General features: G+C 36.7%; 1 long non-coding RNA gene across 1 annotated transcript in view; it reads right to left on the bottom strand.

The window, feature by feature from the left end:
• LOC306667565 overlaps positions 1–17,404 on the bottom strand; it is a 54,979-nt gene that overhangs the window by 32,190 nt on the left and 5,385 nt on the right. The window contains exon 2 of the long non-coding RNA XR_013765603.1: positions 12,260–12,332. This is a non-coding gene — a long non-coding RNA (uncharacterized lncRNA). The remainder of the gene's footprint in view (positions 1–12,259; positions 12,333–17,404) is intronic.

The following is a 17,404-nucleotide window of genomic DNA, read 5'->3' as shown; positions in this document are numbered from 1 at the left end:
GTATACACACACACACACACACACACACTTATATAATTTTAGTTGTATGTGAACACAGTACCTTTAATTTTTTTAATGTGGTGCCGAGTATCAAACCTAGGGCCTCAGACGTGCTAGGTAAGTGCTCTACCACTGAGCCAGAAGCCCAGCCCTCATAGGGTATTTTAATTGCCCTGAAAGTCCTTAGTACCCCACCTAGTCATCCCTCTTTTCTCTTGACTCCTGCCAACCACTGATTTTATACTGTCTCCATAGTTTTGCCTTTTCCAGAATGTCATACGACTGAAATCATACAGAATGCAGCCTTTTCAGATGGCCTTCTTTTACTAAGTAATATACATCTAAGGGTCCTACATGTCTTTGCGTGGCTTGATAGCTCATGTCTTTTTAACACTGAAGAATATTCCATTGTTTAGATGTACCACAGTTTATTTATTCAAGAACATCTTGGTTAGTTCAACTTTTGACAATTGTAAGTAAAGCTGCTGTAAACATCCATGTGTGGGAATTTGTGTGGACCTAAATTTTCAGTTCCTTTGGGTAAATTCCAAGGAGTATAGTTGCTGGATCGTGAAAGAAGAGTTTTAGCAAACAGCTTGGCTTCCCAAGTGTCTGTATCATCTGGCAATCCCACTAGCAATGAATGAGAGTACTTGTTGCTCCACATCTTCACCAGCATTTGGTGTTGTCAGTGTTTTAAATTTTGGACATTCTATTAGGTGTTTATTGGTATTTCATTATTTAGTTTGCATTTTCCTGATGACATGATATGGAGCCTTTTTTCACATGCTTATTTGTCATATAAATATCTACTTTGGTGAGGTCGTTGTCAAGGTCTTTGACCCATTTTTCAGTCAGATGATATGTTTTCATATTTTTTTTTTCAGCATTAGGAGTTGAACCCAGGGCCTTATGAATGCTAGGCAAGCACTTTACCACTGAGGTTCATCCCTAGCCCATATTGCTGAGTTTTAAGAGTTCTTTATGTATTTTAGATAACAGTCCTTTGTCATAAATGTCTTTCCAAATGTTTTCTCCCTATCTGTGGCTTTTCTTTTTTATTCTCTTGATGGTATCTTTTGAAGAACAAAAATGATCTGTTTATTCTTTCTCCACTGTCATGATTACTGTAGCTTTACAGTAAGAAGTCAGGTAGTGTCAGTTCTTCAATTTTTGCTGTTCTTCAATATCATGTTGAGCGTTATGGGTCTTTCCCTTCCTCATGTAAACTTTAGAATCAGTTTAATATCCACAAAATAGCTTACTGGGATTCTGATTGGAGTTGGATTGAATCTACAATCAAGTTGGGAAAAGTGTATAACAATATTATTTTTTTAAATTTTTTTTAATATTTATTTTTATTGTAAACGAATGGAATACATGTTGTTTCTCTGTACATGGAGTAAAAGCATACCATTTATGTAATCAAACATTTACATAGGGTAATTTTGTTTGATTCATTCTGTTATTTTTCTCCTTCCCCCCACCCCTAACAATATTATTACTATCCATGAACATAGAACACTAATTTAGTTCTTTGATATTTTTTTTTCTCTTTTTAGTTCTTTATTGTATTTCATTAGAGCTTTGTAGTTTTCCCTGCAAGATATTGTGCATATTTGTTAGATTTATACCTAAGTGTTTCATTTTGGGGGGTGCTAATGTAAATGGCTCTCCAGTACTGCACCATGACCTTCTCAAGATGGCTTCTGATACAGCAAGGTGAGTATATACTGGGAAGTAGAGATTACTTCCAGTAGAGATTACTTCCCCAGTGCCAGTACATTATAAAGATTCCAAGTCCACTGTCTGTTTAGACTACAGTTCTCTATGGTATTGAATTCTGTGCTAGCTGTTTTCTGGATCTCTAAGTTTTATTTTCTCTCATTTTTTTTTTTTTTTCTTTCATCTATACCTCTACCCTCTACCATGATGCTGGGCATTCAGTGCTCTGGTTCTCTCTCTCTCTCTCTCTCCCCGCCCCCGCCAAACTCTGTCTGTTCACAACTAAACTTCAGTGCGTTCCCACAGACACCCATGTCAAAGAGTAGCTATTCCCTAGTTGTTTTGATTCTATCCCTGGGAGAAGCTGATGATCTCTGGATGCTTTTAATCTGCCACCCAGATACCATGTAAATAGTATTGTGCTTGTAATTTTAAGTGCCATATCTTCTTAGCAGTAATTTTAAACCATTTTCCCTGGCTTTTGAGTCTGTGTGATAAAATCTCTTCAAAAGAGATACTTAGCAGGGATAGTTTGTTACATAGCAATAGATAACCAGATTGTTTCTCTGCCTTTTTCCTCCATGCCATTAGTCATTTTTCCCCCACAAGAACAAGTCAGTTATTTTGTAGAATATCCACATTCTTGATTTTCCTTATAACTTCATTTAAGATGGTACCCCCTTACTTACACAAAGACCCAGGAGAAACTGAAATTACTTTCATCAAGGGTTTGATTAAATTCCTAGCCAAAGGCCATTTTCTTTCCTGGTTTGGCCTGGGCTTGAGGGGTTGTGGGTGTCACAGGGGTACAAAGACAAATTGAGTATAGTTACTTTGCTTAGCAGCTGATGTGGTGAAATGGATAGGAATTTAAAGCAATTGACCTTGGTTCTAATATTGTGTTATAGTTAGTGATTTCCTTTGGTTCACTTATACCACCTAATTGGATTTCCCTTATTCAGTTTTTGCTCCCTGCCAAATAATTCCTCAGCAGCTGTGATTTTTTTAATAAAATATAAATTAGATTTAATTACCTGCCTTCTCATTAAAACTTTCATTGACTTCTCAGGACACTTAGACTTGATCTACCCATTTTTAACAGGACACATCATGGTCCGGTCCATGCCTGCTTCTCCATATCAATTATACTCACTAAATCCTAGGGATAATAGATATTCATTCATATACAAATATTTCTGTAGTGCCTATTTTGTAACATATATTGTTCTAAACAAAAGAGAAGAAACACTTTCCTCATGGAACTTAAGGTCTTATACTCAAATGGTTCCAGCTCTTTCCTATCACAGGGCCTTGCACAAACTAATTTTTCTGCTTAAACTGGTTTTCTTTTTCCACTTCTCATTTTTTCCTGTTCTTTTAAAAAAATATTTTATGCCTCCTGTAGAATCCTGTTTATTTCCTTCATTATTTGTAATAATTCATGAGGGTTGGATAATGTTCATTTAGCTCACAATTAGCTTAGCATAGTAAGAGCACACAGTAGGGGCTCAATAAACATTTGCTAAAAGAATTAAGACTCTGGATATATTTTTATTTTTATTTAATTTTTAAAATATTTTGTAGTTGTCAATGGACCTTTATTTTATGTTTGTTTGTTTATTTGTTTGTTTATTTATTTATATGTGGTGCTGAGAACTGAACCCAGTGTCTCACACATGCCAGCAAGTGCTCTACCCCTGAGTCGCAACCCCAGCCTCTGGATATATTTTTATTGTAGTGATTCACTGATAATCAAATTATCTGAACAGGCTTTGTGTTAGTCAACTTTCTGTTGTTGTGACAAAATGCCCTAGAGAAATCAACTTAAAAGAGAAAAGATTTATTTTGGCTTATGGTTTCAGAGTTTTTAGTCCATGGTTCATTGGTCCAGTAGCTTTTAGGCCTAAGGTGAGGCAAAACATCATAGTGAAAATGTGTAATGGAAGGAAGTTGCTTATCTTATGGTAGCCAAAAAGCAAGGAGAGAGAAAGAGAAAGGAAGAGGCCAGGGACAAAATATAACCTATGAGGTTAACCCAAAGACCTAAGTCCTCCAACTATGCTCCACCTCCTAAATTTTCTGCCACCTCCCAATACTCCATTAAGTTATGAATCCACAGATGAGCTCTGAGCCCTCTTAATCCAATTAGTTCTCTAAGACCACCTCTGAACACATTGTGGAATAAGCCTTCAACAAATGAGTCTTGGGGGACATTTAAGGTACAGACAGTATCAAACTTGCCATTTAAAAATAGTATTTTGGAGACTGGGATTGTGGCTCAGTGGTAGAGTGCTTGCCTGGCATGTGTGAGGCCCTGTGTTCGATACTCAGCACTGCATATAAATTAATTAATTAATTAATTAATTAAAGGTCCATTGACAGCTAAAAATATAAATATATTAAAAAATAATCTTTTTATATATAACTTTTTAGAAAATAGAATAAAAGTCCCTAAATTGTGATTTTTTTTTTTTGGCTATTACATTGGCTACCTGACTTATTTTGATCTGAAAAAAATGACCCATCTGATAATACCATGAAGACAAAAACCAAAATTCTGAAAGACTCTACTGCTATCCTAAGCGTACGGTGCTTCTTTAGAGACTGAACCCAGGGCTTCATACCTGCTAGGCAAGTGCTATACCACTGAGCTAAATCCCCAGCCCTGTTTATTTTTTGAAACACCGTTTGCTAAGTTGCCTAGGCTGGTCTTGAACTTACAATCCTCCTGACTCAGCCTCCTGAGTAGTTGAGACAGGTGAGTAACTCATGCCCAGCTGGTGCTAGTTTTTATGACACTCTAAACATATAGTTCCAAATATTTATCAGCCTAAAGTAATATAATTCATGGGTGAGGGAAAAAACAAATGTACTAACTGGACAAGCAGGTTTTAGAGTGTATTACAGTCCAAAGGTGGCAAAGGTACAGTTAAATGAGTAGAGGAAAACAAAAAGTGCTACAAGAACAGTGATGAAAGCAGAGAAAGGAAAGTACCTTAACTGAGAAATGTATTTTTGTGGAGAGACAGACATTATATTCTTGAACAAATGGTTGTAGGTCACAGACTGCTATATTGGCAACAAAGGGGTTCAATTTAAAGAGGATGGATAAATTTTTATAAATCCAATCTCACTACTAGAATGCAATAACTTCTAACCTCATCCATATAAATTCCTTTTCATTCTGCTAACAAATTATACACAATGAATATAGAATATGTATGCAGAATTCCTAGGCCAGATTAAGAAACAAAGATCAAGGGTATATTTTTATATATGGCTAGTTTTCTATGATAGAGTAAACTACCTAACATAGTTACTTCATATTGGACTTAAGAATTATTATTATAATTTTGGTACTGGGGATTGAATCAGGGGCACTTTACCAACTGAGCTACATCCCAGTTTAAAAATTTTTTTATTTTAAGACAGAGTCTCTCCAAGTTGCTAAATTGCTGAGGCTAGCCTTGAACTTGTGATCCTCCTATTTCAGTCTCCTCAGTTGCAGGGATTACAGGTGTGAGTTACCAAGCATGGCAACACATAAGATTTAATTTGAAGAAAGGGTTCTGTTACTTTGAAAAGTTTAAAATTCTTGTCTAAATGATGACAGCAAATAGATGTGGATTAAAAAAGCCATAGTATTTCAAAATGCTTTGGTTGACCTGCATAAATGAGGCCACAAATTATCAAACATTTCATGGCACAGAAAGATCTAAAATGCAGAAAATATACAAAAGTATTTTGTGTGGTACTAGAGATTTAACCCTGGGGTACTACATCACTGAGCAATACTCCCAACCCTTTAAAAAAAAAGTGTTTTTTTTTTTTTTTTTTTTAAATTTTGATACAGCTCTAAGTTGCCCAGGCTAGCCTTAACCTTGTAATCCTCTGGCCTCAGTTTCCTAGTTACTGGACAAAAGTATGCTTTGTATTAAAGGCCTAATTAACATATTGCTGACTTCTGAATTTGACTTACAAATAGGCTTCATAGAGGTATATTTGAGTTCAGAGTGTTATTTCTATCTGAAAACTCTCAATTGTTCTGTCTAGGAATCCCAAGATATGATTAAGGTATGACTTACACAAAAGGGACTGGTTGTCCTTAATGCTTAAAGATTGTGTAGGTAGAATAGTACATATTTTGCCTGTAGTGCTCCCTACATTGATGATACATAGTACCATTTTACTGTTCACAGCTATGAGTTCTATTGCTAGGACCCTGTCTTAATCAGCTTGACTCCTATACCAAAGTACCATAGATTGGATGGCTCATAAACAATTTATTTGTCATACTTCTGGGGACTGAATTCCGAGATCATGGTGCCAGCATGATATGATTCTGGTGACAATTCTCTGCAGAGTTGGGGCATGCTGACTTTTTGCATATTCACATGATGGAAAGAGAGATAACTACCTCTCTGGCCTTTGTACACAGGCACTAATTCCATTCACAAGGGCACCACCTTCTTGACCTAATTACCTCCCAAATATCATTGCACTGGAGGTCAGATTTCAACATGTGAATCTTCATGGGAGAATGTAAACGTCCATAACAGACCTTATTTCTGATTTTGGACCCATTTTTTTTTTCCCTAATGGGGTTAAGTGATATTTTTTTCTTAAACATAAATTTATTTCCCCCTAAAACTGTTGTATATACCATCATCCTGCTGTCTGCTTTGAACTAAACGTCAAATATCTCCTATTATCTTCTTTCTTAAACTATATCACAAATATGAACAAAAACAATTTGTTTTTGGCTTTGGTGCTGGGATGAACCTGGGGCCTTATGTATGCAAAGCACAACACTCTACAATGAAGCTACACTCCCAGGCTGGAACAAATTGTTTTTCCAATATATTTTCCTAAAGTAGAAAAAACAGCATAGAATCAATAAATCACTTTAGATTAAATGAATTTATTCAAATTATTGAATGTACAGACTGAATCAAGATAGATTATTAATGATTTGGACCTTTTAGCTAACTCGGCAATGATTCCCCATCATCTAATGAAAGACTCCAAACCTGTGTGTGTGTGTGTGTGTGTGTGTGTGTGTGTGTGTGTGTGTGTGTGTGTGGTGCTGGGGATTGAAACAAGGGACACTTTATCATTGAGCTACACTCCTAGTTCTTTAAAAACATTATTTTTGAGTTAGGGTCTTGTTAAATTGTGGAGTTTGGCCTTGAACTTAACAATCCTCCTGCCTCAGCCTCCCACGTTGCTAGGGTGACAGGCATGCAGCAGTACACCCAGCTTTGGACATGTTTTAACCATGTATTAGTTTGTTAGGGCTACCATTACAAAATACCACAAACCGGATGACTTTTTTTTTTTTCAGTGGTGCTGGGGATTGAACCTAGGTCCTTGTTCACAGTAGGCAATCACTCTACCACTGAGTTACATCCTGTTCCTGTATGGTTTAAGCAATAGAAGTTTATTGTCTCACAGTTTTGGTGGCTTGAACTGAGAAAAAGGTATTAGCATGACTGGTTCTTTCTGAGGGCTGTGAGAAAGAATGATCCCGATGATTTGCTGGCAACTTTGGAGTTCCTTGGCTTGTAAACCCATCATCCTAATCTCGGCCTTCATTTTCATGTGGCATTTTCCCTGTTTGTGTGTCTGTGTCCAAAATTTTCCTTTTTTATAAAGGCACCAGTTGTATTAGAGGTCCCCCTACTCTATCTTAACTTCTTAACTAATTACAATTGCATTTTCTTTCTTTCTTTCTTTTTTTTTTTTTGGTGGTGCTGGGACTTGAACCCAGGGCCTTGTGCATGCTAGGCAAGCACTCTACCAACTGAGCTATATCCCCAGCCCTGTATTTTATTTCTAAATAAAGTTGTATGCTGAGATACTGGGGGTCAGGATTTAAACATAAGAATTTAGTGCTAGAGCTTGCCTCACATATGTGAAGCTCTGAGTTCGATTCTCAGCATTAGCCCAAGCCATACATTTATTTATAAATTATTTTAGTATAGTACTGCAATACACTCCTTGGTTTATACCTAAAGGAGTTAAAATCAGCATACTAAAGTGATGCAGCCACATCAATGTTCGTAGCTGCTCAATTCACAATAGCTAGATTGTGGAACCAAACTAGATGCCCTTCAACAGATGAATGGATAAAGAAACTGTGATACATATATATATATACACACACACACACACACACACACACACAATAGAATGTTACTCAGCCATAAAGAAGAATAAAATTATGACATTTGCTGGTAAATGGGTGGAGTTGGAGAATATTATGCTAAGTGAAATAAGCAAGCCCAAAAAACCAAAGGTCGAATATTTTCTCTGATAAGTATATGATGATACATAATGGGATGGTTTGCAGTGGGGCAAGAAAAGAATGGAGGAACTTTGGATGGTGTAGAGGAAAATGGGGAGGGAGTAGGTGGGGGAAGGAAAGGTAGGAGACTGAGACAGACAGTATTATCCTATGTATATGTATGATGACATGAATGGTGTGAATCCACATTGTGTACAACAATAGAAATGAAAAGTTGTACTCCATTTGTGTACAATGAATCAAAATGCAGTCTGTAAAAATAAAAATTAAAGAAAAAGAATTACATATATTGTATGTAACTCCTACACAGTTAGGAAATTTTAAAAGTTAGTAAAAATAAAAATAAATAACATTGGAAATAGTAATCTTTTCTTTTTGAACTCTGCAGATTGCCTTGCACACCTTCTAGGTTACATACATTTCTCTGATCTCAAGAACAAAATCAAGTTGTTTGACTTGACACATCCAACCTTCTACACTCTGCACTCAACTTTTTTGTCCACCTCATCTCCTTTCACCCCTAACTTATCTGGGATTTTAAATGTCTGGAATCCAAACTGCAGTTTCCCACATGTACTAGGTTCCTTCTTGGTCAACAACTCTGCACATTCTGCTTCCTATTTCTGGAATGCCCTCATTCTCTTTGCTTCCTCTAAACACATGGGGAACTTCCAGTCATTTCTGAAACTCATCTCAAATGTCATCTCAGGGAAGCCTTCACTGATTGCTTTAGGAAGCATGAGCCACTTTGTCAGTGATTGTGGCACCTTGTTCATGTCTCTAGTTTTGCAAATTTGTTTATGTATATATATTAGGTTGAACTGATACTTTATCATTTATGACCAGCAAAAACAGGGCAATTTCATGTGGTTCAATTTCATACTTCGCAAGCTAACAGGTTCACTGAGAGCAGGGACTATGTTTTCCTCATTTTATATTTTCAGTGATTAAAATGGAATTTATGATAAAATAACATGTTTTTTGGATTTAATACCACAGCAGATTCCACTTTGACATTTTCCTTTTCAAGAATGAGGTATTAACTAGGCACAGTGGTATACGCCTATGATCCCTGCTATTCCAGAGCTTGAGGCAGGAGGATAACAAATTTGAGTTCAAACTGGGGAAATTAATGAGACCCTGTCTCAATAAAATAAAATAAAATAAAAATAAAAAGGGTTGAAGATGTAGCTTAGTGATAAAGCATCCCAGAGTTTAAACACGATATAGCAAAAAAAAAAAAAAAAGGCTTGAGATGTAGCTCAGTGGAAGAGTACCCTTGAGTTTAATACCCAGTACCTAAAATACAAACATAACATATATACAAAGACAGAAAGAACTATAAAGTATATAAGTAGGAGAGCTAAGTAGATTAGCTGTGTAAAGTGAATATGACATTTAAAACTTTGATAATTATTTAGTAACAGTAGAGGAAAGTCTAATTTCAGAATTTTAAATTTTCCCTATATTAGTTATTTTGAAGAAACACTGATACTGAAATATTGTTTAAATATTATGTAGATAGTTTGAAACCAAATTGGTACTGTGTGATATGTACAACTGTTCAGCTTCACCTGGTTAATCCTATAAGCAATTAGCAGGAGGTGAAACATGGTTATATAAAGCCCTTATGTTAATAAAATGTGTTTACTGATTCTTCAGCGTGAAAGGCACCCAAGAGCAATACCTTTCACAAACTGGCTCTCACCCATTTTAGAGATTCTTCTTCTTTTTTTGGGTACTTTATGACCTTTATATTAGAACCATAATGAACTTCTTATAGTAACTAGCACATTGAACATGCCATTATTCCATATTTCTTTCCAAATATTCTTTCTTTTTCCTAGAAAGTCCTCTCAAATCTTCTTTGCCTATTAATATTTTAAAAATTTGGCTCATCTTTTTTTTTAAACTTTCTTACCTTCTTCAGTTAGAGTTGTTGATCTGCCTTATGTATTTTCACTGAACATAGCTCATGCCACTATTGCCTTATTTTAAGCTAGAATGCTACAATTTATCTATTGATGTCACAATTATATTGTCAACTATGTTGTCACACAGTGCTAGGTGCAATACAGATGCTCAATACCAGTTGTTGTTATGAATAAACCAATAAGAAATGAGGATATAGTCTTGAACAAAAAAGCACCAATGAAAAGATTATTTGGAAACAGATGATGTGATTAAAGTTAGCTCTACAAGGAAAAGGACCATGTCTGCCCCCACCTTACATGCTGTAGGGATTACAGGTGTGTGCCACCTCGTCTGGTCTGTCTTCCCTTTAACAGGCTTCCCATCTCTTAAAATAGGTATCGAGATAATCTGATTTCCTTCCATATAAAAATTCTAGAAACAAAAGTAACCAAAGAAACATTTACTGATGGCTTCTACTTATTATTTGGCTTCTTTTACTCTTTCTCCTTTCTGCTTCCTACCTTGTGGTTGCTACTGGCTCTCTGGTAAAGTCTTTAAGCACTGGCTGATCACTCACCTACAACTGTGAACTAAATTTATTCTCCTTACCTGAGCTCAAGTACATATTCAAACTAGAAAGAAGATTGTGGTTGTTATAAAGTGATATTATTGGCTAAGAGGTGAGAATTCAATTTACCTGAATTACCAGAAAAAAAAAAATTGTGTGTGTGTGTGTTACTGGGGATTGAACTTAGGGGTGCTTTACCATTCCCAGTCCTTTTATAAATTTTGAGACAGTGTGTTGCTAAGCAGCTGAGGCTGGCCTCAGCTTGTGATCCTCCTGCCTCAGTTTCCTAAGTTGCTGGCATTACAGGCGTGCACCACTTGAAATGTTGAATAAGAAAAATACAGCTTGAAATCTTATAATCTTGATAGTTACTGCCCTCTTCCCTACTTCATGGAGTTTAAGGAAGGAAGCAGGGCAAAGACGTTAATACCCCCACCTTCTGATATCTCACTGCCATGCCTAGGAGTGAGGCAGATTGGGCAACCTGCCTCTTCCCCACCTTGCTTAACTATGCGCTTTGCAATCTCTATGAAATAAGGCTGGGGCCTTCTGAGAAACTGAGGCACTGGGAAGACCTCCTCTTCAAAGCGCAATTCTTGTGACCAAGTCAGAAAGATTTCAGATATGTCACTCAGAGTAATAGGTATGAGTTTATTGAAGGGATAGAAACAGGGAAAGGGGACACTCTCAAGGGAGAGAGTGGGTCCTCTCAGAGAGGAGAGGGACCATGTGCCTCTCTTGCACTCTGGTTTTATTAGTGATCCCACAGAAGTTTCTAGAGGGTCCCACCCAGGTCCACCTCTTGACTTTTGACAGCAGAGTGACATCAGACTTTCAAGTGACTGTCATGTCAACTCTAGGTCACCTTGGCCCCTGCTGACCAGTTCTAATTAGATTCTTTTTTTTTTTTTTTTTTTTTTTTTTTTTTATGTTTCACTGACACGATTTTATTAAAATTGTACATAGATCTCATACTTTAAAAAAAAAAAAACTTCCTTTTTTTCCCTGGTATCAAAATAGTTACATTTTTAAAATACCTTTAAAAACGTTAATACAATTACTTCATTATATATTAAATATTCTTCTAAAAAATATGGAACGCTTCACGAATTTGCGTGTCATCCTTGCGCAGGGGCCATGCTAATCTTCTCTGTATCGTTCCAATTTTAGTATATGTGCTGCCGAAGCGAGCACTCTAATTAGATTCTTAAACAATACATTCTTATAGATTTTATGGTTAGGGGGAACTATCCTTATCTCCCAGAGTTTCAGGATCTGGTCACAAAGTCTCCTCCTTCAGGGTAACTTGGGTTCTTCTTATCGACATTATTTTGGGCCTGCATTTCTCCTGCAGTGAATAGGTAGTTTGCTGAGGAAGGTGACATGTCTTGTCCACTGAGGCCAGCAGGGCTGCAGTACTTTTTTTTTTTTTTTTTTTTTTTTTGAAAAGAAAGCATGTGGGGGTCAGCACAGTGGGCCCATTTTATAGAATTATTCTCTTAACCTTGTGTTCCCATCATTCTCATCTGTCTGTCCCCTAATATAGGTAGTAGAAAAGAAGGAGGAAAACAGATACTAAGAAGGAAACTAGCAGTCTCTGCTACTGACATGTTGAGTTTGAAGTGTTGACATTATTTGTGGAAGCTGCTGAGCAGTTAGGTCACAAACAGAAGCAGGACAGCCAGGTTTAGAGATATAAATTAGGGAGTCATTGATATAATTTAGCCAGGTGCGGTGGTGCATACCTCATGCCTGTAGTCTAGCAACTCAGGAGGCTGACAGAAGGATCAAGGCCAGCCTCAGTATCTTAGCAAGGTCCTGTCTCAAAAAAAAAAAAAAAAAAAAAGGTTGGCAATGTAGATCAGAGGGAGTGGTAGAGTGGCCCTGGGTTCAATCCCTAGAACCTAAATAAATAAAATTTATTTATGTTATGAACATTTTTTTGAGATTGGCCAGGAAAAAGAATGTGAGGGGCAAAAAGACTGTTAATACTTGAGGCTGCTACCATTTAATAATGTCAGAGAAATGGAGAAGCCTGTAAAATATTGTGAACAGGGTTTCCTTTAGAGATACACAGGTTACAGGTAAACTGACAGTGGCAGTCAAATGTAATAAGCAATTCTCTCCCATTATCCCCACACTTGCCTTTTACTTATCTAAGAAAATTATTTTTGGATACAATATGACTAAACAAAGACTGGTTATTTCAACTTTTTCCTTATAGCCCAGTCTTGTAGTAATTACTTCCCCCCAACTGGTACTGGAGATTGAACCCAGGGGTGCTCTACAGCTTAACTATCCCAGTTCTTTTTTTTTAATAAAATTTGAGACAGGATCTTGCTAAGTTCCCCAGACTGGTCTTGAACTTGCAATCCTCCTGCCTCAGACTCCCAAATTACTGGAGTTACAGGTATGTACTACTGTGCCTGGGTAATAATTACTTAAACAAACAAAAATTGAGTTACTTTATGTGTTTAAATAATGGCCCAATTTATAATATAGTAGTTTTCCTCAACTCTTGTGCCTGGAATAAAAAAGTTGTTTTTTTACTTCCTAAATCTAATAAGATTATAATTTCTGTGAGGGAAAGGACATAACTGGTATCAGAGCTCAATTTTGGTGGATACTGGAAAATTTAGTAATGAATCTATGGTATGGTATGTTCTTATATGTACACATGGATTATCAAATTTATTAGCAGTTTTATTTGTCAATGTATAGGGTTATAATGTAATCTTACATTGCCTAAAGTATAAGTTTCCTTTTTCCATAGTTAATTCCAATAGTCTTTTCAAAAGGTGAGATGTGAATGGAGAGAGTGTTTTGCAATGTTGGTCTACAGGTTTTTAGGTTTTTTTTTTTTTTTTTTGAGGAACTGACAAGGACTTTGAGGTTTTATAGAAAAAGGAAAGAAGGGAATGGTTGGGGTTTGCCTAGGTAGGGGTTTGCACAGCTGGCAAATCAGATAATTTGTTCAGTTCATTGTCTGGTCGATCATTATCTCAGGATGATCAGGTAGGGTCTTTTTTTTTTTTTAACTTTTATTTATTTTATGTGGTGTTGCTGAGGACTGAACCCAGTGCGTCACTCATGCTAGGCAAGTGCTCTGCCACTGAGCTATAGTCCCAGCCCCCAGGTAGAGTCATGATGATAAGAAAGTTGTTTTTGCCTGGATTGTAGTTTTGACTCTTGTAATAAGATGTTTATCCACTGGACTTCTTGTTACTGGTCTGTAGGTGTTTTTGTACCTAAATCTATTCTGCACCTTTGGAAAAACAGTGATAAACAGGCATTCTGAGTTGTGTTCAAAGTACTGGTATACAGCTGGATGCAATGGCACATGCCTGTTATCCCAGCAGCTTGAAAGGTTGAGGCAGGAGGATTTAAAATTCAAAGCCACCCTCAACAACTTAGTGAGGCCCTAAGCAACTTAGTGAGACCCTGTCTCAAAATAAAAAATAAATTTAAAAAAGGGGCTGGGGATGTGGCTCAGTGGTTAAGAGCCCCTGGGTTCAATTCCTGGTACCAAAAACCAACCGACCAACCAAACCAAAAATTCCCAAAGTATTGGTGTACTAATATATTCAGAAACAGTGATATTGACTGAAATGCACATATTGGTATAACTTGATTCATCAGAAAGCTAAAATTTTGACTTTTTTCCCTGTAGATGTACCTTTGGATGATTATGATTCCTTCATAGTTCCTGGAAAAACTAAATTGGTTAATTAGATTTTAGGTGGAGTTACTGATTCCTCCATTCCATAAACATTTGATAAATGTCTGCTGTGTACAAGGCACTGTATGAAATTCCAGGTATACATTGGTTAATCTGGGTGAATAAGCTATGGCCTTTAATCTCATGGAGATTTACTGTTTACTGAGGGAGACAGGCAGTAAAAATCAAATAACTGTAAAATGATTATAAATTGTGATATGTACTCTAAAAGAAAGAAAAAGAATGCTATGGTAGAGAATAATAAAAAAGAGACCACTTTAAATCAAATTGTCAAGGAAGTTCCTCTTTATGACATTTGGAAGAGGAAAGGTACAAGGGAGGGACTATTCCAGGCAAGAGAAATAGTCTGGGCAAAGGTTCTGAGGCATGAAAGAGAATGTTCAAGAAATAGAAAGCGAGTGTGATCATAGCAGGGTGAACAATGGGCAGTGTGACATGAGATTTTCAACTATTTTCTCACATGACATAAAGGTAAAAATCAAAATCCTAGAGTAAATGGAACCAATCTAGGTGTCCTTCAACAGATGGGTGGATAAAGAAAATGTGGTGCATATACACAATGGAATATTACTCAGCCATAAAGAAGAATGAAATTATGGCATTTGCTGGTAAATGGATGGAACTGGAGAATATCATGCTAACTAAAATAAGTCAATCCAAAAAAACCAAAGGCTGAATGTTATATGCAGAGGCTAACACACAATAACTGGACGGGGAGGGAAGAATAGAAGTACTTTCGATTACACAAAAGGAAATGAAGGGAAGGGAGAGGGAATGGGAATAGGAAAGATAATAGAATGAACTGGACATTACTTTCCTATGTTTATATATGAATACACAACCAATGTTAACTCCACATCAAGTACAACTGAAAGAATGGGAAGTTATACTCCATGTATGTCTATGTTAAAATATATTCTACTATCATGTATAACTAAAAAAGAACGAATATAAAAAAATCCTAGAGCAAGAATCAGGAGACTATGTCAGGCAAATCCATCCTGCCTCCTATTTTGATAAAGTTTTATTGGAACAAAGATATGCCAGTTCATTTACATATCATCAACAATTGCTTTTGTGCTACAAGCAGTAATTGCTAGAGACCACATGGTTTGCAAGACCGAAAATATTCACTATTTGGCTGTTTACAAAACAAGTTGCTGGTTGTTGCCAAGTACAGTAGCACATGCCTGTAATCCCAGAAACTCATAAGACTGAGGCAGGAGGATTGTAAGTTTGAGACCAGCCTCAGCAACAAAACAAGTCACTGGCCTATTCTAGAATATGGACTAAATAAGAAATGAAAGCACAAGAGTTGAACAAGTTAGGCTTTCTTAAAGCATAGAACTAGTAATTACAAAGTGGGGAGTAATTGTTTCAAATGAGAAAGACATATAATGATAAGAATATCAATGTGGCAAAAGTAGAATTTTGAGATGTTCATGTCATAAGGGAAGTAAAACTGTCTCTAAGGTCAATATGTGGCTGCATAAAGTACAAGGAACCTAGATTAAAAAAAAATTGCTTTCTTCATCCAAGGGAGTCAGGAAACTTAGCCAAAGGCAGAGAATAGTATATCTGCATAGTGAAAATGCTGTTCAGTTCAAGAACACAGGCGAACACTAGGTACAGAGAAACCAGCTTTTAGGGGGTATAGAGGACAGCTCTAAGCATCACTAATACCCATTTACTATGACTGTAAGTTTGAGTATATTTCCTTAGCATCTACTCCAGTAATTAGCAAGGGTAGGGCTATTATTTAAAACATATAAACAAAGCTTTCACAAGCTACCTTAACAAAATTAAGTCACTCTTTTCTAGATGAGAAGTCAGCCTGGTAGACTGTGAGTTACATCTGATTCATAGTTGTTTTGTTTGGCTTGCATAGTTTCTTAGGAAACTTCATGCTAAAAAAAAAGTGCTACATATTTTACAAGCATGACCATTTTACTTCCATATGGGAGCAATCAGCTAAAGCTGAGAAGCAAATGAAATTTGTAGATAAGGCAGGCATTAAAGATAGTCCCTTACTTAATGCTGGTTCAGCTTCCAGTTTTTTGACTTCATGATGGTGTGAAAGCAATATGCATTCAGTAGAAACCATACTTTGAAATTTGAATTTGATCTTTTCTGAGGCTAGTGATATGCAGTTTGATACTCTGGTGAGGCTGGGCAGTGGCAGTGGCAGTGGGTCACAGCTCCCAGTCAGCCACAGGATCACAAGGGGTAACAACCAATACTCTGCAGTGTATTGTATAATGTTGCTAAGTTATGGTGTTTGGTAGTTTAGCTATATTAAATGAATTTCTGACATGATATTTCCAATTTAAGATACATTGATTGGGATGTTGCCCCATGGTAAACTGAGGAACTACCTGTATTCCCAGTTTGCCACAGTTCTTACCACTTTCTGTTACCTTAAATGTAAGGTAATAGAACTACCCCCCAACCTGCAACAGTTCGATTGTGTCCCCATCAAAATCCAGGTGTTGAAACTTAATGGCCAGTGTGATGCTATTAGGAGATGGAGCCTTTAAGATGTGATTAAGCCATGAGGAGACCTTCTTAGTGATTGGGATTAAGGCCCTTATAAAAGAAGCATCACACAGCAATTAGGTGTGCTTGCCCTTCTACCTTCCACCATGTGAGGACATGGAGTTTCTCCCCTCAGGGTCCTGCAGCTTTCATCAGACAACAGAACCCCCAGGAGTCTTAACCTTGGCTATTCTAGCTTCCAGAACTATGATAGAATAAATTTCTGGTCTCTAAAAATTACCCAGTCCCAGAAGTTCTGATACAGTAGTACAAAATGGACCAAGATACCTACCAAGATAGTTGGCATTTAAGTCTGTGTGTAACCTGTGGTTCTCATAAAGATCACAAACCTGTACCCTATTAATTTCTTTTCAACATTCATTTATTGAGCACTGACCACACCCCAGATAATATGCATGCAAATATAAATAACACATTTCTACCCTTGATCCTAGGCAGAATGATGTTACAAAGGAATGATCAACTCTGATTTGGAAGGCTAGGGAGCATATTACTAGGGAGATACTTCAGCCAAATCTTGAAGGATACCGACAACTTTGTTAGGGTATGAAGAAACAATGTATGCATAGTTTCAAAAAGATGAAACAGAAGGAAG

Source organism: Sciurus vulgaris (assembly GCF_902686455.1).
Source record: "Sciurus vulgaris genome assembly, chromosome: 8".
Taxonomy (NCBI): domain Eukaryota; kingdom Metazoa; phylum Chordata; class Mammalia; order Rodentia; family Sciuridae; genus Sciurus; species Sciurus vulgaris.
This window is presented reverse-complemented; position numbering and strand designations above follow the sequence as displayed.